The sequence below is a fragment of the Pan paniscus genome, chromosome 7 (assembly GCF_029289425.2).
Source record: "Pan paniscus chromosome 7, NHGRI_mPanPan1-v2.0_pri, whole genome shotgun sequence".
In the NCBI taxonomy this organism is placed as follows: Eukaryota; Metazoa; Chordata; class Mammalia; order Primates; family Hominidae; genus Pan; species Pan paniscus.
Window position 1 is genome coordinate 31,233,006 of NC_073256.2, and position 27,848 is coordinate 31,260,853.

At 42.8% G+C, this 27,848-nt stretch overlaps 2 long non-coding RNA genes across 2 annotated transcripts in view; one reads left to right on the forward strand and one right to left on the reverse strand.

The window, feature by feature from the left end:
* LOC130541735 (uncharacterized) overlaps positions 1-18,096 on the reverse strand; it is a 46,243-nt gene extending 28,147 nt beyond the window's left edge. The window contains exon 1 of the long non-coding RNA XR_008955830.2: positions 17,682-18,096. This is a non-coding gene — a long non-coding RNA (uncharacterized LOC130541735). The remainder of the gene's footprint in view (positions 1-17,681) is intronic.
* Positions 239-24,586, forward strand: LOC130541736 (uncharacterized). Its single transcript, XR_008955831.1, has 2 exons — positions 239-416; positions 24,258-24,586. It is a non-coding gene; the product is annotated as an uncharacterized LOC130541736 (long non-coding RNA).
* Positions 24,587-27,848: the final 3,262 nt, after the last annotated feature.

Genomic DNA, 27,848 nt, shown 5'->3' on the forward strand with positions numbered 1-27,848 from the left:
TATACAATCATTATAATAAACTTTACGTGTGGTTTTGCCCCCCTGAGTGGGCTTTCCTTAATGAATTACAAATTATGGGTAAAAACACGCACAGTTTAATTTCAATGATATAACTATAAATGCCAATCAAATAACATCAACTTGTCACTCAAACACAGCCCAAGCTCAACTCCTCCCAACGAACCCCATGAAAGCACTGAGCTCTGTAAAGAAGAGCCAATTTCACTTCACAGAGATCAGCCCGCCCTCCCTCTGAGAGTGTATAACTGTGCTTCAATAAGCTTTGTTTCGAGCTTGCATTTTGGTGTTAGTTTGCATTTCTTTGCTCACTATCACAAGAACCGAGACTGCTGATCTAGAGCTCCGGCTCTGTTGATCTCCTTGGCTGAAGGGTCCATCCCAACTCAGGATCCCAGGTAACAATACCTGCTTCTTGATATAAGGATTCAACAATTTTTTAAAGCGCTGAGACCATGCCTGTTACATAGTAGGCACTTAACACACGCTGATTATTTACATCTAAATCTTCACAACCACCCTAAGAAGTACATGTTATTATTCCCATCTTACAATAGAGAAATTAAGCTCAGAGTAATTAATTTTCTTGGGTCTTACAGCAAGTAAGTGATGGTACTGGTATTTGTACTTATATTGAATGGTTTGACTCTAAAATTCTTCTTTTCTCTATATCAAATAGTCCCATGAGGAATATGTGTGTGTGTGTGTGTGTGTGTGTGTGTGTGTGTGTGTGTATTTTAAATGAGAACCAAGCAAAAGCTTATGGTAGAGACCAGGCTATCTGAGTCATGTATGATCGTTATTACTATTTTGGTCAAAATATCTGGAAATTAGATTTGACAAAAATCACTTTCAGCATATAATGATGAAGATGATGAATTGTGCTCTAAATGTTGAGAAGCTATTTTATAAGATGTGGGAAAACCTGTAACACCTGTGTGGAATGTCGCCTTGGAGTTTCAAGTTTTATCACAAACTGACAACTCGTTACTGTCTCTGTATGAACAAATTTAAATCTCTACCTAATTTCTAAATTACCTACTGCCTATACCATAGCTTTGTTCTTTTAGTTTACTTCTACCTATGTGTAGCAAACACTAGAAAACTTAAACTTTTTTTTTTAAAAAAAGAAGAAGCAGAGATGCTTTACTTCTCTAAGCAACGGAGCTGTTGAAATGGAAAGAACTGAGCAAGTATCAACAATGTAACATACTTTGCTTTTTTCCCCATGCTGTAGATAACTGGAATAGTTCAGGCACCACATCTAAGCTCTTACATAAGTCTTACGCAAGAGTTGTGAGCCAGTTTTTTCCTGAATCAGTGTCAGAGCTAATTCAGATATTTAAGGACCTTTGCTTCCTAATATTCTTGGTAAGCATGGCATGCACTTACTTAGTTCACTTCCGTTATTTTTAAATTACTTGGGTAAACACACACACATTTACATTTATAAACATCCTTGCCAACACAATGAAAGCTCACATTGTGTTCCTCCTAGTATGCTCAGCCTGGGTAGTGTAGGGGAAAGGGAGGGAGAGTTTCTCTATCGTGAACGCTATTTTCTGAATCTTTCCTAAAAACATATACATGCACTGGATACACTTTTAAAGCAAGCTATTATTCACCAGGCCTTTTGTAGAGCATAACTCCAGCATAGAAGGCTAACGCATCTATTAACTGGCTCAGTGATTTGATTTTTCTTTTTTTTAATGAGGGAATTGAGGCAGCTAAAAGTTAAGCCACTATGCTTCAGGACAAAGAGAAAATTCGAAACAGAGGTTAGGTCTCAAAGATCCTGTTTGGACCACAAACGTGAAGAGTAGCAAAGAGGAAACATAAAAAAAATCAAAAGATACAATTGAAGGAAACTCCTAACCCCTTCATTCTAAGTACAGCCTTCCAGGACAGCCCTCTTATTCTTTGTCTTAGCAGTTTATCTCCACCTTAATGCAGAATTATAAGTGATTATTTTGCTCTCCAGATGGAGATATTGGCTCCTTTTTGCCAGTCTTCTTAGAATATAAATTAGCTCAACACTGACTCGGGCAGCTACTGTACTAAAGGCAGGAGATAGAGCATTAAACAAGCTGTCTGGGTTCACGCCTTTATGGAACTTACCAGAATGATATTGAGAGGTGACAGCATGCTGGCAGTCCTCACAGCCCTCGCTCGCTCTCGGACCCTCCTCTGCCTGGGCCCACCGCTGCACTGTGGGAGCCCCTTTCTGGGCAGGCCAAGGCCAGAGCGGGCTCCCTCAGCTTGCAGGGAGGTGTGGAGGGAGAGGCGCGAGCGGGAACCGGGGCTTTGCGCGGCGCTTGCGGGCCAGCTGGAGTTCCGGGTGGGCGTGGGCTTGGTAGGACCCGCACTCGCAGCAGCCGGCCGGCCCTGCCGGCCCCGGGCAATGAGGGGCTTAGCACCCGGGCCAGCGGCTGCGGAGGGTGTATTGGGTCCCCGAGCAGTGCCAGCCTTAGCTGCCTTCCCGCGGGGCAGGGCTTGGGACCTGCAGCCCGCCATGCCTGTGCCTCCCACCTCCTCCGTGGGCTCCTGTGCGGCCCCAGCCTCCCGGAAGGGCGCCGCCCCCTGCTCCACGGCGCCCAGTCCCATCGACCACCCAAGGGCTGAGGAGTGCAGGCACACGGCGCAGGACTGGCAGGCAGCTCCACCTGCAGCCCCGGTGCGGGATCCACTGGGTGAAGCCAGCTGGGCTCCTGAGTCTGGTGGGGACGTGGAGAACCTTTAGGTCTAGCTCAGGGATTGCAAATACACCAATCAGCACCCTGTGTCTAGCTCAGGGTTTGTGAATGCACCAATCCACACTCTGTATCTAGTTACTCTGGTGGGGACTTGGAGAACCTTTGTGTGGACACTCTGTATCTAGCTAATCTGGTGGGGAGGTGCAGAACCTTTGTGTCTAGCTCAGGGATTGTAAACGCACCAATCAGCACCCTGTCAAAACAAACCACTGGACTCTAGTCATCTGCAGGATGTGGGTGGGGCCAGATAAGAGAATAAAAGCAGGCTGCCCAAGCCAGCAGTGGCAACCCCTCCGGTCCCCTTCCACGCTGTGGAAGCTTTGTTCTTTCGCTCTTTGCAATAAATCTTGCTACTGCTCACTCTTTGGGTCCACACTGCTTTTATGAGCTGTAACACTCACCACGAAGGTCTGCAGCTTCACTCCTGAAGCCAGCGAGACCAAGAGACCACTGGGAGGAAGGAACAACTCCAGACGCGCAGCCTTAAGAGCTGTAACACTCACCGCCAAGGTCTGCAGCGTCACTCCTGAGCCAGCGAGACCACGAGCCCACCAGAAGGAAAAGACTCTGAACACATCCCAACATCAGAAGGAACAAACTCTAGACATGCCACCTTAAGAGCTGTAACACTCACCACGAGGGTCCGCGGCTTCATTCTTGAAGTCAGTGAGACCAAGAACCCACCAACTGCGGACACAATATGGTTTAGCATAGTGATTCTCAACTCTGGCTGCAATTAGAATCAACTGGAAGCTTTTATAAATCTTATATCTGGGTCCCACTCTCCCAGGGATCCTTATTCACTTGGTCTGGGGAAGAGGCAGGGTGCAGCTGTGGTCAAGAACTATTGGTCAGAGAAATACTACTGTGGGGCAGACAGCTGCTATGCAAGGTGTTAGGTGATCATATTCTTTATTTCTTTATTCCAGCTGTTTACCCAGTGTATATTCACATGGAAGATGAGTTTAAGTAGTTCAAAGATGAACACTTTCTATCCATATAGTTAAATATGTTTTATGTGCACTTAAAAATACATAACGGGAACGTCAAACTTATGAATGCACAGATAATTTGCTCAGTACTGAAGGAGAGGCAAAATTGTACTTCTGCCTTCAGGGTTTTTGGCTGGGCTTGAGGATTAAATTGACCAAAGACAGATTAACTGGAGAAATGCATACACATTTATTTAAAATAAGTTTTACATGACACAGAAGCCTTCAAAAGACCCAAACAGGCAGTTGGGGTAGAGCACATATATAGAATTGGACAAAGAGGAGTAAATTATGAAAGTGTGACAAATGGAGGGGGCTTGGGCTGAGTCAGTTATGGTGGAAAAGTAACTAGGAAGATAAGGATTAGTTTAACAAGGTTTCTACAGATTGGTCTCAATTGTGACTCCCCGTTTCTAGTGATAAGAATGTTACTTTCTTTGTGGTATATGAAGGACATCTTCCATATGGGGATTTATTTTCTTCCTTTAGGAGGAAAGAGGGAAGATCAGAGGGTCCTTCTCATACCTACTATTTTTTCAAGTGCCTTCAGCTCAAAATAATCCTCATGTCACACTGGCATACTTTGGATTGGCACAGTCTGGCAGTTTTCAGTACAACAGTATGAAAGTTCCCTTTAAAATAATGAATGAAAAATGACAGCTGTGTCAGATTCAAGAAAAATATTAAATACATAATAGTATAGGTTCTATGAGGATATTGCAAAAATCATGAGGTTGGTGTGAGATTGACACTTAGGAAACAAGGTATGGGGAAATCATTGTGCTGGTATGAACAAGTCATGGGTGATCTGTATTATTCTTGGTGATGGCCCATACATCACTTTGAAAATGAGAAAGAAGTGAATCTGACTGTATTCGATTCCCTAAGTCATCATTTAACTAATGGCCATCTCACTGGATCACCCATTTGCTAAAAGCCAGTTCATTGAATAATTGGCTAACCAATCAACCCAAAGAATACTGATAGACAGATATCTTAAACCAGATCTTTTAGTGTTTTGCTTTGAGAAGTGGAAGCAAATGCATGGGAAATAACTGGGATAGGACATAAACTCTCAAAAATAAAGAAGAGAGTAAGTTGCAGTGAAGTTGGGCTCATCCTGTCCCACTGTTACAGGATCCCTGGGCTGTCACTTTGCCAGCTGGAAACCTCTGTGGCCAGTGGTGCCTTTGCCTGAGTTTTGCTTGGGGCCATCTGGGCTCATTCCACCGCTTGGCCTGACAGGCTGCACTCAGCTCATGGTACCAGCCTGGATCCCCCAGGCCTGCCAAGGGTGAGCCAGGTGTGGAGTGGCAAGGGGTGTGTGAGCAAGCATGGGGTCTGGCCACTGCACATAGCCAGGCACACCAGCTGCAGCAGGGCAGGCAGCTCCAGTTGCTAGCATGAGCACTGGCTCCCTGTGAGGCTGTGGCTGGACCAGGTGTACCACAAGCAGCTTCCACAGCTGGCACTGGGGAACATGGTGGCACCCAGAAGCTTGGAGACACCAGGAACTGCAGAGCCCCAAAAGGGGTGTCACGGCCCTGGTGTGGGGAGCTCTTAGGTCTGGACTCCCTGAAGGGCCACAGCTCTTCTCTCCTTCTCTCTTCTCTCTTTGTCACCCGCAATGAGCAAGGGGCATGTTTTAGCCCTGTTTGTGTTACAGCTCTTTTAGCCTTGCCATTTGCAGGGTTCCAAGGTCTCGTCCTGCATCCAGGAAGAATGAGGTACGTGAACAAGTGGAGGGTGAGAAAGGTGATGAAGAGCTTTATTGAGTGACAGAACAACTCAAGGAGACCAACACTGGGCAGCTCCTCTCTGCAGCTGGTTGTCCCATCATCTTCCCAAGTCTGGCTGAGTCTGGGGTTTTTATGGTCTTTAGAGGGGAGGAAGTGCGTGCTGATTGGTCTATGGGCAGCCACAGGTGGGCCCGGAAAAAGCACCACAAGTTCCCACTCTGGTCCCTGGGACCAGCAGCCTGGCCCCCAGGCTTCAGGTCTTCCCCAGCTTGAAGGTGGGGCTTCACTGGGGACCCACCTCCTTCTGCCCGGAAGCCTCTCTGCCTCCTGCTACCATTCATGATGCCCAGGCTGTTCATGTCAAGGGGCACCTGCAGGCCAGCCTCAAGCTGCCCTCAGCCCCCCTTAGCCTCCCTCCTGTGCTCGTTGGTGCCCAAAGTCCAGAGGGGGCCAAGGTGGCAGGGGGCTGGCATGTCAGCGCTGCCCTTGGTGTGCACACACCTGGTCAGGCTGCAACAGCAACCAAGCCCGGCCCCAACCTTGCTTCAAAATCAGAGTGGGTGCCAGGAGCAGGGAGAGGCCAGGCAGCGTGAGCAGACACCCCTGAGACTACAGGGCTTGGGGGGCATTCCCAGGCAGAGATGCCCAGGTTTACAGCCAGAGCTTGGGCAGCTGCAGCTGTGCCCAGGAGGCTCCTGCTGGCTCCCTGAAGTGTGCAGCCCTGCCCTGGCAGTGCCTCCCCACTACAGTCAGTGTCATGGCAGTGGCCTCTCTAGATGGGCTGCTACTCCCATCACCATTGTACCTTAAGAGAAGTTTTTTCTAGTGTCTGAAATTTAAAAGCCAACTGAACCACTTGAAATTCACATCCAACTGAGCCGAGTTTAGAAATTCATGATGAGATGACTCTGTGATGCTGAGGAGAAACTAAAACAAAACAAAAAAACCCTCAGTAATGTAACAGTGGATCACAGTGAATTGATTTTTGCTGAAATGGCTTTTTGTGAATTAGCTGCTTAACAAACTAGCTTTCCACAAAATAGATTTGCTTTAGAATAGCAGCTACTGTACTTATAGAAAACTGGAATACTTTTATTTTAGGCAAGTCTTTCTATATAAGTCCCCTTCTCTAGACTGCTAACTTCTGGAAGTGTATCACATCTCTATTCTCCCCAACAGCTTATTCAATGTATTTGCTGGTGAAACAGCAACAAGCCCTATTAAGATATATTTGGGCCGGGCGCGGTGGCTCACACCTGTAATTCCAGCACTTTGGGAGGCTGAGGCGGGCGGATCATGAGGTCAGGAGATCGAGACCATCCTGGCTAATACGGTAAAACCCCGTCTCTACTAAAAATACAAAAAATTAGCCGGGCGAGGTGTTGGGTGCCTGCAGTCCCACCTACTTGGAAGTCTGACGCAGGAGAATGGCGTGAACCCGGGAGGCAAAGTTTGCAGTGAGCCGAAATCATGCCCCTGCACTCCAGCCTGCATGACAGAGCAAGACTCTGTCTCAAAAAAAAAAAAAAAGATATATTTGGTACAATTTGGTACAGTGCCCATTTCCATTACAATTTAGGGCACACAATATCAAATCCAAGTATTAATTCAGTCTAGCCAATCCAAATATCTATCTATAACTAGAAATGATGAATAGGAGATCTATTTATCTTTGAATATGAGATAACTGTTAACTAGAATTTAAAGAAACAAATAATTAATTGAAAAAGACTAATTCACACTATAGATCATGAGCTATATACATTTAATCATAAAATTCAATTAACAATTTCGTTCAGCAATCTTTAATATACAGTAAGAATTCTGATATTGTTAGGTGGTTAGATATTGTTAGGTGCAGCTGGGAAGGGGTGAGAGAGGATAGCAGAAGGGCTGTCACTAAGCCAGGCCCTGACCCACCTATGTTCAGCCCCCACGACCACCCTAACTCTACCTTAATGGATGGAGTTTCTGGTAAAGTCTGTGGCCAGCACATCTTGGAGGAAGAAGAACTGGGCACAGATAAAAATCCCCTACAGTCATGAATGCCCAGTCCATCTAGGCTGTAACCCCAGGTAACTTCGTCCTCACTACACAGTCATTACAATAAAATTTACATGTGTGTTTGCCCCCTTGATTGAGCTTTCCTAAATGAATTATGGGTAAAAAAAAAATATGTGCAGTTTAACTTCAGAGATATAACCTTAAACTGCCAATTAAATAATATCATCCTGTCACTAAAACACAGCCCAAGCCTCGACTCCTCCCCATAAAACCCGTAAAAGCATGCTGAGCTCTGTAAAAAGGGGCTGATTTCACTTCACAGAGATCAGCCCACTCTCCTTCTGAGAGCGCATTACTGTGCTTCAATAAACTTTGCTTTGAGCTTGCATTTTGGTGTTAGTTTGCAATTCTTTGCTTACTATCACAAGAACTGAGATTGCTGATCTAGAGCTCCGGCTCTCTTGACCTCCTTGGTTGAAGGGTCCATCCCAATGCAGTATCACTGGCAACATCACCAATATATAATCCTTCCTTTCCAGTGAATGTTGACTTGTTAACTTTCTCCCTTCGGTGTGACAAATAGAATTGTTTCTGTTCTAGTCTGATCAGAACTCTCATATCCAAGTTCTATGGATCTTTTTTATGTGTCTTCTGTGCAATTCTGGTCTCAGGCTGTTTTATACCGAGATTGTCACTCTTATGTATTAAGTGCAGAAAACAGTCTCTTGTGTTATAAATGTTCAAGGTGCTGGTTTTAGATACAGTCTTTGCCAGGGGTATTTATAGGGGTTGATTTCCTCAAAGGATCCCTCTGAAATGCATGCCACACAATGGGAAAGTTTCTTCTATTAGGTGACCTTGGATTTCTCTCTCTGACTCAAATGTTTGCCCTATTACGGCAGTAGAAGCATTTAAACTTAGCAACTTCAGTCAGAAAGAGTAATTTCCTGATTAGATCTGAGGAGATTATGACCCTTTACTTCTGTAAGTCAATTAACACTTGATGTTTGACTGACACTCAAGTCAAACATCATTAAATGCTTTACCAAGCAGCAGAACCTCAAGGTTTTATTGTTTAACCATTCACTACTAGTATATGGACTGAACTAGCATTGTACATGCTGAATAAATAAACAAAAACTCCCCAAACAATATACTACTTTAATATAACTGCCATGTTTGTCTATCTCCAAAAATACGACCCTTCTAAGAAATATTTTGTTTTAACCTAGCCAATCAGTCAGCCAGAACAGAACTAGCCACAGATATTAAGGGAACTGGATAGCCACCCAAATAGTAGGCAGATCCCTGTCTTAGTTTGTTAGGGCTGCTATAACAAAACACTTGGCCAGGCATGGTGGCTCACGCCTGTAATCCCAGCACTTTGGGAGGCCGAGGTGGGAATCACCTGAGGTCAAGAGTTCGAGACCAGCTTGACAAACACGGTGAAACCCTGTCTCTACTAAAAATACAAAATTAGCTGGGCATGGTGGCAGATGCCTGTAATCGCAGCTACTCAGGAGGCTGAGGCAGGAGAATCGCTTGAACCCAGGAGGCGGAGGTTGCAGTGAGCTGAGATCGTGCCATTGCACTCCAGCCTGGGTGACAGAGGGAGACTCCATCTCAAAAACAAAACAAAACAAACAAAAACGAAAACAAAACAAAACAAAAAACCCCACAAAACACCTTAGACTGGGTCATTTATAAACAGCAGAATTTTATTGCTCATGGGTCTGGAGACTGGGAAGTCCAAGGTCAAGGCACCAGTATATTCACTGTGCAGTGAGGGCCCATTCCACTTGGTTGGTGCCTTCTGTGTGTCCTCACATGGCAGAGGGGGCAGAAAAGCTCCCTCAGGCTTCTTTTATAAGGGCACTAATCCCATTCATGAGGACAGAGCCCTCATGACTGAATCACCCCCAAAGGGTCTACCTCTTAATACTATCACCTTGGAGTTTAGGTTTCAACATATGAATTTTAGAAGGACACAATCAGTGCGTAGCAATCCTTACCCCCAGTTTTCCCCCTGAAATCCTATAAGGAGAGGCATCTCAGTCATTACTTTGAATTTGAAACTCGGTTATTCCCATAAAAGGTTTTATATTATGCTCGCAAAGGCTACCTCAACTGGGCTTAGTGAACAGATACCTTGAAACAAGACAGGTTACTGGCAGATGGCTTAAGAATGGAAAATTTGCCTTGGTGATTTGTAAAATGAGGTAAAGGGGCAGGGACTGGGAAGACAATTGACTTGGTGGGGAAAGGGACCCAGAAATAGGCATGTCTTATTCCCAGCACCCGGAAGGGCTGCCTGATCCTAGACATTTTATGACCTTTATGACATTATCAATAAAGCCTATAAAGAATCTCCAGGTCTAGACCTGCACTGCCCAGCAGAATGATCTGCAATGATGGAAATGACTTCCATCCACTCTATCCAATATGGTAACCACTGGCCACATGTGGCTATTGAGCATATAAACTGTGGCTAGTACAAGTGAGGAACTGAGTTTTTAATGTAAATGTGTAAATATAAATAACCCCAGGTGGCTAGTGCCCACTGTCAGAGAGTACAGGTCGGGACCATGTTCCCTATGACAGTTTTGCCTATATGTTGCCAAAACCACACGAAACTCAATTTTTTTTTTTTTTTTTTTTTTTAGTGACAAGGGTCTCCCTTTGTTGTCCAGGCTAGTCTTGAACTCCTGGGCTCAGGGCTTAAGCAATCCACCCACTTTGGCCTCCCAAAGTGCTGGGATTACAGGTATGAGTCACTGCGCCTGGCCTTATTACTTTTAATTCTAACAACAGACCTTCAAGATAAATATTAATTTTTTTTACACAATGAAGTTGAAGTTCAGAGAGGTCATGAAGATAGTACAGGACAGAGCTGGAATTTAAACCTAGACCTGTCTGACTTTGAAGTCTATATTTTTTCCAATACATCACACCAAAGCTACCAAACATATAAAAATACTTAAATTTTTTTATCTATGTCTGCTTTTGTAGATCAAGCCATACATTTATTATATTTTATTAGCATAAAGAATACAATTTTTTTCTCCATCATTCTCTGTACCTATTTCTCTTTATGTGATACAACAGAAGAGAGTGACTGTTGTCTATAGCAGAGGTAGTTATCTTAGGAAACAGATAGAATAATAAAAGGTAAGGACTAACTTATGACTAATAGAGGCATCAATTGCTACTAGCATTCTGAGATATAATTATTTTTAAAGTATATTAGGAAGAACAGTTGCATCTTCTCACTGCCTGTTATTTGAGGTAACTATTCACAGCTGAACACCGATATGGATTAATCCCGGTATGACTCAGTTCAAATCCTATGTTCTTATGATAGGCCATTAGCAAATTAAAGAATAAGAATCCTACATAGAGCTCAGTTGTAAGCTAACAACTTATTAGTTCAAGGAAGGTCTCAACCTTTATCTGCCGGTGTCATTATGAAAAAAAATACCAACTGCTTGAAAATGTAAGACTTATGAAAATCAAACAAAAACAAATGTTTATGTATTTCAATAAATTCATGAGAAGCAATGCTAATTTGAGAGAAAGCAGAAGAGTATGATACACTTGATAACACAGTTGTAGACAGAACCCCAATTAATCAGTTTTAAGTGCTCTTTGCAGTTATTGGATTTAGTCTTCTTGAACAAGACTTTAGAGGCTGTAAAATGAGCCAAAGTGAAAAAAGAAAAGACTAAGTATCCAAATAGACCCACAGCATTACGGAAGGCTATGCTTCTGAACAAGCAAGTAGGGTCAAGGGCCAGCTATTTTAGGAACAAATGGTACCCAGAGATATCAGCTTAAAGGGAGCGCTTAGAAACGAAGAGTTAGCCCTCAGAAGGAAACCAGACAATATACAAAGTAAAAGTTCATGGTATCTGGCAAACTAAAAGTGGGCCAGACATTCATAAAGAGCCCTTATGGGTGGGCAGTTGGGCATTGACAGGATAGGAGTCACTGCAAGGAAAGAGGTCAAAAACAGAACAATACAGCCACGAAGGAGGCTGCAGTGTAGAACAAGAAACACTATAGGAGGATAGTATAGGAGCCAGGCCACTGAAGAGCTAGGGCGTCAAGAAGAAAGCCAAGGATGGGCTGAGGATGCAGCCGCGAGTGAGCTCAATGCATGACCGACTCATCACTGAGCAAGAGAGCAGCTCCCTCAGAGTCCTTAGAGTTCCCTTAGGAACAATGAGGTGCCAGCTGGTAGGCATGAGGACTCGGACCAAGAAAAAGCTCAGTTCAGCCTTTAAAGAGGGTGAGACCACTTGATGTGCAATCTTAGTAGAAAGAGTGGCCCTTTGGGAATCATCATGAATCATATCTCTCCCTGGGGGCTGCTGAAAAAGATCAGGATGCCAGAGCCCTTACTTGCTATGGATAGATATGGACTTGGGCCACAGTACCTTGGAAGGTAGCAAGGACAGTAACCTAATTCTCTCAAGCTTCTGTTTCTCTACCTAAAGGCATAATCAGAGTTAACCCGAGATTTTCATCACCCCAATTGGCACAGACACACTCTCTGAACCACAGGTGTTCTCTGATAGCAGTGGAAGATGTTCCCCTTTTCCGTTTAATATTTTTTATTATTTTCACTTTATTCATTTTTATTTATTTATTTTTTAGAGACAGAGTCTCGCTCTGTCACCCAGGCTAAAGTACAGTGATGCAATCATAGCTCACTGTAATCCCAAACTCCTGGGCTCAAGCAATCCTCCTACAACTAGGACTACAGTCATATACCACCCTGCCCAGCTTTTTTTTTTTTTTTTTTTTTGAGATGGTGTCTCAGTATGTCACTGAGGCTGGAGTGCAGTGGTGCTCTCTCAGCTCACTGCAACCTCCACTTCCCACGTTCAAGCAATTCTCCTTCCTCAGCCTCCTGAGTAGCTGGGACTACAGGTGTGTTCCACCACGCCTGGCTAATTTTTTTATTTTTAGTAGAGACGGAGTTTCGACATGTTGCCCACCCTGGTCTCAAACTCCTGGCCTCAAGTAATCTGCCCACCTCGGCCTCTCAAAGTGCTGGGATTACAGGCATGAGCCACTGTGTGCACTCCCAGCTAGTTTTTTGAGAAATTTTTTTGTAGAGATGGGGTCTCACTATGTTGCCCACGCTGGTGTCAAACTCCTGGCCTCAAGTGGTCCGTCTCAGCTTCCCAAAGTGCTGGAAGAGCAAGCGTGAGCCACCATGCCAGGCCCTCTTTTCCACTTTAGTGTTTTCTTTCACCCCTGTAAGAACCAGATCCTACTATGTCTTTAGTGCCATCATTTGCACCCAGGAAAACTGCAAGAGTCCCTCTGTATTTGCTCCTCTGATGGGGGGGATTGTAAGTACAAAAGGCCATACTTTTCCTGCAGCACAGGGTACAATGTCACTGATTATCTCCACCATGCAAACCGGTAAAGGCATGCTTTGGAAAAACTCACATGTCTCGATGCTCTCCCACTAGAATCCATTTACTCCCTTTCTGTATTTACTGTGTTTCCCCACACAGTGTGCAAAAGTCGTGGCAGTTGCACTTCAGTGTTTAGCTTGTTTTCTTTATTTGCTAGGAGATTTGGCTTCTGAGAGGAGTAAAAAAATGGGGAAAAAAATGTGTGAACGGGTGTATCTTGAAGTCTACTGTCAAAAAGTTTGCAGTATGCCAGCTGTGGTGGCTCATGCCTGTAATCCCAGGAATTTGGTAGGCCAAGGTGGGAGGATTGCTTGAGCCCAGGAGTTTGAGACCACCCCAGGTAACATGGCAAAAACCCACCTCTACTAAAAATACAAAAAATTAGCTGGGTGTGGTGGCGGGCGCCTGTAGTCCCAGCTACTCGGGAGGCTGAGGCAGGAGAATGGCATGCACCCGGGAGGCGGAGCTTGCAGTGAGCCGAGATCGTGCCACTGCACTCCAGCCTGGGCGACAGAGCGAGACGAGACTCTGTCTCAAAAAAACAAACAAACAAACAAAAAAACATTAGCCGGGCATGGTGGTGCACTCCTGTGGACCCAGCTACTCGGGAAGCTGAGGTGGGAGGATTGCCTGAGCCCAGGAGGCTGAGGCTGCAGTGAGCCGTGATTGTGCCACTGCACTCCAGCCTGGGTGACAGGAGTGAGACTCTGTCTGAAAACAAAACAAAACAAAAACAAAAAACCAAACTCAGCAGTGAAATCTACAAATCTGCCTTTGCCTTCTCCAAACTTTATTTTCCATAGTCTCGCATATGTGTGACTCTCTCTCAGTTATCCTATCAAAATTCTTTGGTTTTAGTTTCTTCTTGAAACAATTAATTTGGGCTAGAGTCAACAGAACACCAGAGCTACTTGGAAAACAACAAATTAATCTCATAATTACCATAGAAAACATTAAAACCAGAAAAAATATATTAAGAATATGCCTATAGAAGTTTAATTTATTATTATTATTATTATTATTTTTATTATTATACTTTAAGTTTTAGGGTACATGTGCACAATGTGCAGGTTAGTTACATATGTATACATGTGCCATGCTGGTGTGCTGCACCCATTAACTCGTTATTTAGCATTACGTATATCTCCTAATGCTATGACAAACCCACAGCCAATATCATACTGAATGGGCAAAAACTGGAAGCATTCCCTTTGAAAACTGGCACAAGACAGGGATGCCCTCTCTCACCACTCCTATTCAACATAGTGTTGGAAGTTCTGGCCAGGGCAATCAGGCAGGAGAAGGAAATAAAGGGTATTCAATTAGGAAAAGAGGAAGTCAAATTGTCCCTGTTTGCAGACGACATGATTGTATATCTAGAAAACCCCATTGTCTCAGCCCAAAATCTCCTTAAGCTGATAAGCAACTTCAGTAAATTCTCAGGATACAAAATCAATGTACAAAAATCACAAGCATTCTTATACACCAATAACAGACAAACAGAGAACCAAATCATGAGTGAACTCCCATTCACAACTGCTTCAAAGAGAATAAAATACTTAGGAATCCAACTTACAAGGGACGTGAAGGACCTCTTCAAGGAGAACTACAAACCACTGCTCAAGGAAATAAAAGAGGATACAAACAAATGGAAGAACATTCCATGCTCATGGCTAGGAAGAATCAATATCGTGAAAATGGCCATACTGCCCAAGGTAATTTATAGATTCAATGCCATCCCCATCAAGCTACCAATGACTTTCTTCACAGAATTGGAAAAAACTACTTTAAAGTTCATATGGAACTGAAAAAGAGCCCACATTGCCAAGTCAATCCTAAGCCAAAAGAACAAAGCTGGAGGCATCACGCTACCTGACTTCAAACTATACTACAAGGCTACAGTAACCAAAACAGCATGGTACTGGTACCAAAACAGAGATATAGATCAATGGAACAGAACAGAGCCCTCAGAAATAACACCGCATATCTACAACTATCTGATCTCTGACAAACCTGAGAAAAACAAGCAATGGGGAAAGGATTCCCTATTTAATAAATGGTGCTGGGAAAACTAGCTAGCCATATGTAGAAAGCTGAAACTGGATCTCTTCCTTACACCTTATACAAAAATTAATTCAAGATGGATTAAAGACTTAAACGTTAGACCTAAAACCATAAAAACCCTAGAAGAAAACCTAGGCATTACCATTCAGGACATAGGCATGGGCAAGGACTTCATGTCTAAAACACCAAAAGCAATGGCAACAAAAGACAAAATTGACAAATGGGATCTAATTAAACTCAAGAGCTTCTGCACAGCAAAAGAAACTACCATCAGAGTGAACAGGCAACCTAAAAAATGGGAGAAAATTTTTGCAACCTACTCATCTGACAAAGGGCTAATATCCAGAATCTACAATGAACTCAAACAAATTTACAAGAAAAAACAAACAACCCCACCAAAAAGTGGGCAAAGGATATGAACAGACACTTCTCAAAAGAAGACATTTATGCAGCCAAAAGACACATGAAAAAATGCTCATCATCACTGGCCATCAGAGAAATGCAAATCAAAACCACAATGAGATACCATCTCACACCAGTTAGAATGGCAATCATTAAAAAGTCAGGAAACAACAGGTGCTGGAGAGGATGTGGAGAAATAAGAACGCTTTTACACTGTTGGTGGGACTGTAAACTAGTTCAACCATTGTGGAACTCAGTGTGGCGATTCCTCAGGGATCTAGAACTAGAAATACCATTTGACCCAGCCATCTCATTACTGGGTATATACCCAAAGGACTATAAATCATGCTGCTATAAAGACACATGCACACGTATGTTTATTGCGGCACTATTCACAATAGCAAAGACTTGGAACCAAGCCAAATGTCCAACAATGATAGACTGGATTAAGAAAATGTGGCACATATACACCATGGAATACTATGCAGCCATAAACAATGATGAGTTCATGTCCTTTGTAGGGACATGGATGAAATTGGAAATCATTCTCAGTAAACTATCACAAGGACAAAAAACCAAACACCAGATGTTCTCACTCATAGATGAGAATTGAACTATGAGAACACATGGGCACAGGAAGGGGAACATCACACTCTGGGGACTGTTGTGGGGTGGGGGGAGGGGGGAGGGATATGCCTGTAGAAGTTTAGAAATATTTTCTGTAATAAAAAGAATGACATTTATATCCTATAGCATAGTATACCCAGAAGGAGGCAAAAACGCTATTGAACAGTGAGAAAGAACATTGCATATTCTCATTTTCAGTGGGAAAGAAAAGCTTTATCAGAGGCAGGCTGTTTTAAGGATTAATGTTCCTAGATGGAGATAAATCTTAACTATTGAAATAGTGTTTTCTCAGATCTAGTTTAAAAAGTGTTCGCTTCTGGAAATCTCATACTTGTTCCTTTGTTTATAATTATTTTGAACATTTGCTTTCTGTTATCTGTGAAGAGATTTGAAAAGAGCAGGTCTTTTGAATGGTTGCTTTAGGAGTGACCTCCCTTGGCTTAAACAGGCATTTGTTGGATAACATCTCTGCATGATTTTTAAAAGTTAGCAGAAGTGACAAGGGTAATTGAAGTTTCCAGAATCAAGAAAAACTACAAAAGAAGCTCATTTTTATAAATGCTATTGTCTTATATAACCCCCTGGAAGACACCCAGTTCTCACTTCTAAGAGCTCTCATGAGTCAGTTTGTCATTTGATATTTTGTAGAGTTTGCAGTAAATTGAAAGACGTGAATTCTTCTGCTTAACTTCAATGACAAACTATTTTGTACTTTAGTTCCTTAAGAAACTAAATAGAGGGAACCTTTTTTATCTCTTTCCTATCTATGTCCAACCTACTCCCAACTTCTAGAACAGTTTCTTGCATGTAGTGAGTGCCCCATAATTGTAGAATTAAATCGAATTTGGGCAATTTTTCCTTCTTTTGAAAATGAAACTAAAAAAATATGAAGCCAGGAAGTTTTACCAGTCTTCCCCACAACCACCCACAGACATCAGGCTCTCAAGCATCTGCCTTTCCTGGGCTGGGGAATGAGTATCCTGTCTTCCCTCCCCTTCCTTCTTCTCCCTTTGCTCTTCCTGCTCCTACCTCCTCCTCTTTCTCCCCTACCCGCTCCTGTTCCTTCCCTTTCTCCTCTTCCATAACCTAGAAGTTTCTAACCAAGAAATCTATAAACACAAAGAACAACTGCCAATGGGAAAACAAAATATCACTTCCTTAAGAGCTAGGCAAGGACTCAATCATCCCAATGCAACGCTCTCTAGCAAGAGAAATTTGGATAATAAAGTTGAAGTAAGGAAGCCTAAGTCCCTGTGCCTGACTCTAAGATTATCAGGAAGCCCACTTACGCTGCAAAACACATCAAAAACGATATAAGAAGGCCGGGCATGGTGGCTCATGCCTGTAACCCCAGTACTTTGGGAGGCTGAGGTAGGCAGATCACTTGAGATCAGGAGTTTTAGACTAGCCTGGCCAATACAGTGAAACACTGTCTCTACTAAAAATACAAAAATTAGCCGGGCGTGGTGGTGCATGCCTGTAATCCCAGCTACTCAGGAGACTGAGGCATGAGAATTGCTTGACCCCAGAAGGTAGAGGTTGCAGTGATTGTGTCAAGATTGTGCCACTGCAGACTGGCCTGGACAAGACAGTGAGAATCTGCCTCAAAACAAACAAACAAACAAACAAAAAAAACATGTAAGAAGATCTTACAGCAAGTCAGCAGGGTCCACCAAGGTCTTTGGCCAGAAGCTGAGAGTTTACCACGTGGACACAGGAAACAGCAGTAGAGTGACTCGGGTGGGTTTGTCCTTAACCACTCAGGAATTTCAGCAATTCCGACCATGGGTAAAACCCAGTGCAGTGACACTCTCATGTTCTCACCGACCAGGAAACCACTTACTCTGCTTTGGGGAGGAGTTAGTGGAGGACTGGGCGTGGGCAGAAGAATGGACACATTTTGCTTCCCTCATGGACCGAGGTGGGAAGTGGGAAGGGGAGACTAAATGTTCCTGGACAGGAAAGCATAAATCCAGAATTGGAACGTGAGTTTATGATCTTACTCTATTTCTATTTTACAGAGGAAACCAGTCGACAGAGCTGTGATTTGCCCTGTGATTTGCCCTGGGCCTTCCCACAATTCTAGAAACCCATGACTTGACATCATTGCGCGGCCACCTGACTCCCAGCTGGCTTCAGCCTCTCCGTTTCATCTCCCTCTACTCTCACTCTGCTGCTACCAAATCAGACTTCTTTTCAGGTCCTTAAACAATCTCTGTACTTTTCCATCTCCGTGTCTTTGATGACTTTATTCCCTTTCCTCACTCCATCATTAACATACGTACCCCTCAAGACCCAGCTCAGATGCCACTTCTATGAGACACTCTGTTTCTGTGCCAGAAACAGTTAAGCCTTTATTTGCGTGTCCAAAGTGTGCCCCAGAGCAAGGATCTGGCAATCTGCATTTGAAACCTGGCTCCTTGGCTTCTTAGCTCTGACCTTGAGCAAATTACTTATTTTTTTGTTGTTGTTACTCAGTTTCCTAAAATATCATCTAGGGAGTTGTCATGTCATGTTAATGGACATAATATAAATTAAATAGTATAATGGCAAGTATCCATCGGTCACCAAAAAGGAAGCCTACTATTACTGCCTGTAGCTATATTTTAGCATTGATGACAAAATATGGTAAATTGTATCTATTTGTAGACCTAAGTTATCCCTTCCCATTGATTATTCACTTGCTGAGACTGCAACAATAGCTGCCCATTTTTTATCTCTTCCATCCCCACCCAGCTGTCTTGCACAATATACAAAGTCAATACATGTCTGATCAACGGAATGGACTTAATCTGCCAAAACAGACCTGACTCTCTATCAGTGATACAGGAGCTAAAAAGAAATTATTTAGGCAGAGAGTGAGAGTAAGGGAGTCCTTGGCAAGGCTTCCCTTTTAACAAAAAGCAGCCCCCAGATAATTTCTTTTCTAACAAAGAGCAGCCTGTAAAATCAAGCTGCAAACATAGATAACCAAGCTGGAAGCTTGCACAGGTGAATGACGGCGGCTGTGCATTGCAATAGGGGAAGCCTACCTGGGGGCCAGGTATGTTCAACATGGAGGCCATCTTCACTTTTCTTTGTCACCGTGTGTACAGTAAAGAAACAGGCAACATGGCGCTGGCCAGGTAGAGAACCAACTGCATAATTAAAGATTAGGGTGGGGTGGCCAGCTATGCAAATGGCACACCTGGTCTCACCAATCTCTCATGCCCTATATAAATCAGACACTGCCTCCTCAAGCTCATCTATAAAATCTTATGCACTTGGCTGTGAACCGGAACACCTGCTGGGGTGCCCCTCTCTGCAGGAGAGAGAACTCTTCCTTTTCTTTCGCCAATTAAACCTCCACTCTTAACCTCACTGTTTGTGTGTCTGCGTCCTTGATTTCCTTGGCGCGAGGCAACAAACGTCGGGTATTACAGACCAATGATGCCGCTTCACCAGCTCATATATGGCAAAAACTGCAATAACTTTTGCACCAACCCTAATGCTAAATTATTAATTACTACTTACCTAAAAAAGAGAACCATATAAATTAATTAGTATTGTAGAACACTACATGTATTTAGTCAAAATACCAGATAACCTAACTTTATATTTATGTATACATCACATGTATTTTTAAAATTAATTCTTCACTTTAGTGAAGTATTATAAACTGTTAATCATTCATCCTAACTTTTGCTTAGCCTTTGAAGTTCAGACCTCTCCAAAATTTTTTCCTCCACCTGGTTAAGAACTATTTTCTTTGGACTTAATCTGGTTTTTCTATTGTAGATCACATCTAATCAAGGTAGTTGAATAGACTCAACCAACCAGTAAGAGGTTGTTGAAGTATCATTCATAACAAAAGGTAACAACAGTTCCTTATAGGCCATATCTCATGCCTTCTGTTTTACTGGTGCAAGTTTGTGCCCCAGGAGGGTTAGGAATGGCATCTAACACCCCCGTGGAGCAGACAGACCCCTTTTGTAAGTGTGTATTTGTTTCAACCACATGCCTTAAGCTCAGTTAAAAAAAATAAAATTAAAAAAAAATTCATGTGAGTATAGGAAGTTTGCATCACATTCACTCTACAACATCTTTAAAGGCAGCGATTATTCCAGAACACAGAGGAGACAAACAAGGCCCCTTTGTTCCAGGAGTGCACTCCTTAAAGAGCAGTTCCAAGCTCATCAGTCTGAAGGGCCAGGCAGTTGGCCCCGGGGGAGCCTGCCAAACACCCAGAGATGCTTCCCGGGAATCTTCTGCTGCTGCTGAAGTGTTGACAGGCTCTTGAGCTGAGAGCTCAGGCTGTTGATAGGAATATATAGCTCAGATAGTCAGAAATCAACCTACTCAAATTTCTCAGACCATTCTCTCCTTCGTTTCTCTCTTTTTAACAATCCAAGTACAGATTTTCTTTTAAAAACCTTCTTCCAAAAAAATGTCTACGTTCCTGCTTCCCCCTGGGGGTGACGAAATAAAAGGCTTAAGGTGCTTTAAGGCAAATGGAGTCAGTTCCCCTCCCTTCAGCCCTCAAGTTCTGCTGATTCCAAGGGGTGGGTGGGGAGGGCCAGCAGTTGGCGGCCACCCCCTCCCTGTCTCCTCTCACTTGGTATCTCCCTGGCCTCACGCTCAATCAGGTCTTCCGGGACCACACAGGGAAATGAAGAATAATGTTCGCTTACGAAGAATCTGGGAATCCCTGCAGTCCATGATTTTCTTTTTTCTATTTTACTTTCTTCTCAAAAGCCTTTTATTTTCTAAAAGCACATACAGTATAAGCCCATTCTGATGATTTTAGGAGCATCCATTCCTCAATGCAAAGATATTAATGCTAGATAATAAAGCTCTGAGTTCATACATTTAAAAGTCGAGAGAGTGAGGAGTGAGGGGAGAGAGAGAGAGCAGAAAACGCTAGCTGCCTTAATACTCATTTTCCTCTTCTACAAACCCTTGATATTTAGCTAATGTACCCTACCTTTCTCAAGGTCCCCAGCAGCTAAGGAAGGCCATGTGACTAATTCTGGCCAATGGGATGTAAGAAATTCAAAGTGCATTTCACAGAGCACGTTAAGAACACGCCCATTCTTCCAGCCCTTCCTCAACCCTGGTGTTCGGACCAGGGACTTGGTGTCAAAGGCAACGTCCCAGAAGAAACCTCATGCAATCAGTGACAATATCAGCCCTGGAAACCCTATCTCTGGACTCTGGGATAAAAGAGCAATACATTTCTATATTGTTTATACCACCGTTAATTTGAGTTTTAATTTTATTTCATGAACCCAGTCATATTTTAAGCCAAGGTGGATTTCCCACAAAGCTAATGGAGCAGAAGCTTTAGAAACCCTCACTTGCGTCAGGCGCCGTGGCTCACGCCTGGAATCCCAGCACTTTGAGAGGCCGAGGCAGGTGGATCACCTGAGGTCAGGAGTTCAAGATCAGCCTGGCCAACACGGTGAAATCCCGCCTCTACAAAAATACAAAAATTGGGTTGGGCATATTGGTGTGTGCCTGTAATCCTAGCTACTCGGGAGGCTGAGGCAGGAGAATTGCTTGAACCTGGGAGGCGGAGGTTGCAGTGAGACAAGACCATGCCATTGCACTCCATCCTGGGCAACAAGAGTGAAACTCTGCCTTAAAAAAAACAAAAAACAACAACAAAAAAACGAAACCCTCACTTGCCAGGATGACTCCAAAGCCTGAGGAGGAACCCCGACATTGGGGTCACATGGTCATCTTATATTCTTTTCTTTAAAAGGTTCCTCAACTGCATAAGCCTCACACCTCATCCATGATAAGCCAGTGAGTCTTTCCACGCGTGCCTCTTGAGTGGGGCAGCGCCATTCTGGTCAGCCCACCTTACATGTAGCACAGTAAATAGTTCACAGTTTCTCCTGCATCAGATCATCTACTTGGTGAAATTTAGGAATAGCACAGCCCGTTGTTTCCCAAAGTACATTCCTAGATATTAATAATTGTTATAAGAAAAAAGAGTAACAGAAAAGTATAATATTAGCAATATGTTTTTGTCTATGTTTTTAACTACAATATTTCTCAGAGGAAGCAATGTGGGAATGTGCATAGTGAATATCCTAGCACAAGAGAAGGCTGTATTTCCTAAATGTTTTGGACCACCAAACCCCCTTTTTAAGTAGTTGGTGGGTTATATTTTTGTGAAGCATGATTTGAAAGCACTCTCCTGGTCTCTGCAGCAAATATTTGTTGACTATCTCTTTGGGGAAGTTAAGTGTTTTATTTTTGTAGCATTAGTGGAAGAAGGTGATTTTTCTTCCTGATTTTATTGTTTATAATTGCTCCCTGTCTGGAGTTTGCTATTCAGTAAGCATTGATTTCAACAATATTGTCATTTCTGCATTGACACTGATGCATCTCTCAGGTCTCCAACAAAAGCTAAGAGTGACATGTACAAAATGTTAGATCACCTGTGGAGGAAAGGGTGTGAGTTCAATGGAGTCAGAGTCACACTGAGGTTTCATCTCCTGTGAGGAAGATCTTTGATGGTGGGATACGGAAAGCTACAACCACGATGGAGACGTAGTTCTGCAGAAAGGACCCATTTCTGTGCTTATGTCAGGGCTTGGAGAAATCTCCAGGCTCATTTATGTGAGCCACATTTTCATTACAGGAAAATAATTGACACCATGCTTCTTGGCTTTAACTGAAATTTAAGCATTTACACCTGTATTCATCTTCTAGGGTTTCTACAAAAAAGTATCATAAACTGCATGGCTGCATGTACCCTACCTTTCTCAAGTTCCCCAGCAGCTAAGGAAGGCCATGTGACTAATTTTGGCAGAAATTTATTTTTTCACAGTGCTGGAGACTGGAAGTTCAAAGCCAAGGTGTCAGCAGTCCTTGCCTCCTCCTACCTTCTGGTGGTGGCCATTGATTCTTGGCATTTCTTGGCTTGCAACTGCACCACTTGAGTCTCTGCCGCTTTCCTCACATGGCATTTTCCTCTTACAGGGGTTAGGAATTCAACATACTTTTTGGAGGGGGCACAATTCAATCCATAGTAACACCAAAGACTCCTTAATTTTCTGTAGGGCAACATAATGTCATGATGGACAGAGCTCTGAGTTAGGAGTCCGAAGGCCTGAGTGGGCACTTAGCAAATCTCTAGGCTACATTTCTATATATATAAACAAGGATAACAAAACACTCCTTGACTTCCCTGTAAGGGTTGTAACAAAGATATAGAAAAGTGCTCTGTAGCCTTTCAATGATGATAGAAGTGTTATTGTCTTCAAAGAGAAACATGGCTAATGTGGGTAATTGAAATTTGGCATATGATCTCACACCTTACTTTAGACAATGATTTTGACCTCTACCTCATTCATCTCTCTACTAGACAAGGACACAATTTTGTTTATATTGCTGCCCTTGCACTCTCTACTAAGTGATGTTAGATGATGAGGAAAGTCCTTGTCAGGGCAGCCAATTCTCAAATTGAATCTGAAGCATCCGGTAATGGGAAAATGTCCATATTGCTTCAATAATCATTCTTTAATAGAGTTTCAACTTGGAGAAAAAGACTGAAGAATGCCAGCAGAAGACTTTTTCCAAAAAAAAAGACCAACTACATATTAATTAATCTAAAATTACTCAGCTTCAGTTGTATGTGCCTTTAACATGATAATAAGGGAATAGTAGGGCCATGTTTCATAAACAAGTGACTTCATCTTTAGAAGAACTGGTGATAGTAATGGGAATTTGCAGGCTAGTTCAGTTTTGCAGAAGTTCCCCATATCATATTTTCATTTACTTAGTGCAGGGTAACTCAAATGTTCATCCTTTTCCTTAGGATAGAATTTACTACATTGTTTATCAATAGTAATACTGGTTATGTCACGTTGGGTAAATGTTCTCTTTGGCAATCATGTATCAATCCAAATAAATAAAAATAAGTTACTTATAACGTGCAATTTTTTTTGATATGCAAAATCTTAAAAAGCATGGGGATAAAGGGAGATTGAGATTTTAAACAGGGATTCTTGATAGTTAAAATATTGAGAAGAGTGGAGTTGAGGATGAATACTGATCATATGATTCCTCTTTAATGAACACTGGAAAAACAAGGCAGGCTTCCAAATACTGTGTTCTATTTGTACTTCAACTAATCACTTGACTTAAATGCCTTTTAACTCTGACCTTCTAGAATTTCCTGTGCAATCTTCCACTATTTAAAATGAAGTTGGCTGATTGATTTCTTTACCATTTCAGAATGTCCTGTATCATTTTAATGACTGGAGTGTGACTTTGTTCTCAGCACAATGAGTAACAAAGCCAAAACACTGGAGAATACGTTTACGTATTCAAGAAAACCTCAGACAGGGAAGAATGCTTTCATAATACAGTACATTAAAATCAGACGAAGCCTCGAAGGGCAGAATCACCGACCCTGAAAAATCAGAGTGTACTACAGAAGAAGACGACAGCGTTTGAGCACATTTGTTGAAGCAGCCTCCTCTCCCTTATGGTACGATAATCCCACACTGTTTTACCATGCTCTCTGGCCTTCCCGGAACATCAGTAAAAACTGCATCCCCTGACTTTTCTTGGTGGTTTCTGTTATCTTCCCTAAACTTTAATTTAATATGATCTTACTTAGGCATTTCTCTTAGAGAGTAGGTCATTATAACGAAGCATTTTTCACCCTCTGGGAAAGAGGTTTCCACATAAGGGCCAGGCCACGTTTTCCCTTTCATCCAGGGATTCTACCATAAGCAGCCTCTCATCTTCACTTTTCCCAAAAATTTTCTTAAAATCAGTGTATTTTTTTGCAGGACCGGATATCACATTACATTCTCTAGTTGGGGGTGGAGGGCAGGATGGGAAGTGAGAACAAAGAACGATAACTCCCGAAGTGATTTTTTTAAATATAAACTTTCTTATGAAGCATAACATAGACACGTGCCAACATTAAGCGTACAGCTCCATGAAATTTTATGCAGACACTCACTCATGAAACCACAACTAGAACAGGAAATAGGATTTTGCCAGCACTCCTATAAGGCACCTTGCAGTCGCTCCCCTCCCCTACCCCACTCCAGAACATAACAAGCTCATTTTCTGACTTCTATCACTGTAGATTAATTTGCCGCTTTTCCAAACTTCCGTAAATGGAATCGGACAGTACATACTCTTTGGTACCTGGCTCAATATTCTGTTCCTTGAGTGTGCTGAAGCAGTCATTTGTTCAATTTTATTGCTGACTCATATTCTGTGCTATGAAAATGTAACAATTTATTTTTCCATTCTACCACTAATGGGCCTTTAGATTCTTTCTAATATTTGACCATAATGGAAAATGCTGCAATAAAAATTGTTGTGCACGTCTTTTGAGAGCACATGTACCTATTTCTGTGGATATATACCTAGAAGTGTAATATCTGGGTCATAAATAGTCGTGTGCCTATACAGGCTTGCAGTGCCTCATGAGAGCCTAGTTTTTGCAATCTAATTGTTAAAAATAGCCATAACTGAAAATTAAGTTATGTAAACTTACCATTAAATAAAATAATTTTTAAACAATAATAAATACTCAAAACTGGTTGTTTCCTATTTTACTACATTTGACTAACATCTGTTTGATTAATGAACATTTTATTATTGCTGCTTAATTTATGATTCTACCTAAGATCTTTTATTTTTATTTACTTTTTTTTTTTTGAGACAGAGTTTCACTCTGCTTGCCCAGGCTGGAGTGCAGTGGCTCAGTCTAGCCTCACTGCAGCCTCGACCTCCCAGGCTCAGGTGACTCTCCCACTTCAGCCTCCCAAGCAACTGGGACTACAGGCATGTGCTACCATACCCAGCTAACATTTTTGTATTTTTAGTAGAGATGGGGTTTCACCATGTTGCCCAGGCTGGTCTTGAACTCCTGGACTCAAGCAATCTGCCAACCTCGGCATCCTAGAGTGTTGGGATTATAGGCATGAGCCACAACACGCAGCCTGATACTTTAGGATTCCGGCAAATAGAAGATATTAATACAAAACAAAAACAACAAAAGCATTTAATCTAACTTATGGTAGAGACTTCCAATCTCAAGAGTCAGTGCCTCCCTTATTTTAACCAGTCACCATAGAAAACCTGAAAAACAGAGCCTGTAAGAGGCACCTGAGAGGTCTTCAAGAGACTGAAAATACTAACCAGGCCTCGGGAGGACTGAGCAGATCTGCTGTGCTGACCCTCCAGTTTTGACCAACATGTACAAGTGGAGTCATGCTTTCATCTCATACCCACAATTCTGCTCGGGACGTAATGTCTTAGTCTGTTTGGGCTGCTATAGCAAAATACCTGAGGTTGGGTAATTTATAAAGAGTAGAGATTTATTCTCTTACACAGTTCTGGAATCTGGGAAGTCCAAAATCAAGGTGCCAGTAGATTCCATGTCTGATGAGGGTGCGGTCTCTGCTTCAAAGATGGCAGCCTGATGCTGCATCCTCCCGAGGGAGAAATGCTGGGTCTTCACATGGCAGGAGGAACAGGAGGGCAAAAGGGGGTCAAGTTTTTCCCTCCATCAAGCTTTTTTTTTTTTAATGGCATTAATCTTTTCATGAGGATGGAGCTCTTATGATCTAAACACCTCCCAAAACCCCCCACCTCCCAGAACTCTTGCATTGGGGATTAAATTTCCAACACATGAATTTTAGGGGACATGTTGAGACCATAGCACTTGGTAAGAGAGAGGAAAACAAAAAGCAGTGGGCAGAGGCACAGATGAGATGAGATGATCAGGACCTGTCTGAAAGTTGCATGCTTCCCCACCCCCATTTACTGTGAATCTTTCCTCACTTCCTTCTTTGTCTGGATCATAGAATGATATACGTGCTGCCGAAGCGAGTGGTCGATCGCAGAATGATAAGGGAGAATTTGGTAAATGGGAAGGGTGGTTTTTGTGTCTCCGATGGCCTGATCAGTATAATGATGTGGCTTGAAAAAATAATCCCTTAGGTTACAATCAGTTCAAATTATTGAGTCGGCATTTAATCATTGCAGCACGTATTAGAATCGTGTTCATGACACTTTGAGGTGCATTGATCTTTAATAAGGTAAGAAGAGAACATTGGCTTAATTTTACATATGAAGAAAGTGAACCTTAGAGGGAAAAAGTGACCTTCTGATGAGCCCAAGTGAGTTAGTAGAAGAGTTAACTGGATCTAGAAACTCAAATTCCTAACTCCCAGGCACGTCCTCTTTATCATTCCTGGTGGCTTTTTTATTATTATTAGTGATACTAGTGATACTGGATCCCAGAAGACACTACAGTGAAGTTCGGAGTTTCCCTTATTCTGCTGTTTATTCTGTTGACTGCAATGCAACCAATGGGCCTTAACACTTGGACCCATAATTAATTTTAGATTACAAGACAGAATTCAACTCACACTAGATTGAGTAGGGGGAGACAAGGAGCGAAATTTATTGGATGGAGTTGAAACGGGAAAAGTTACCTTGTCCCTCTCGCAGGGCATGAGACAAGGGGAGTGGCTCGCTTCTTCAGTGCCCCGCTGCTCACACCTCTTGGGAAGCATACAGACAGGCAGGCTGTGGGGCTCTGACTACCTCCCGCACTCTCTAGGGGTGAATGTTTGCAGCTTCTGAAGCCCCAGTGGGCATGTGTTACAGGGTGCTCTGAGTTTGCATGTATAGGCGGCTTTTGTTAACCAGCTCAATTAGACCCTCTACCTCCTTGCAAGGACAGAGGGCTTTTTGTATTCCCGGTTCTTGCCTTGGTCTACTGAAGAACTGGATCACTAGCGGGGTTGGAGAATGAGTGCAAAGTTTTGAGTGGAAATAGCTGTCTGCCAA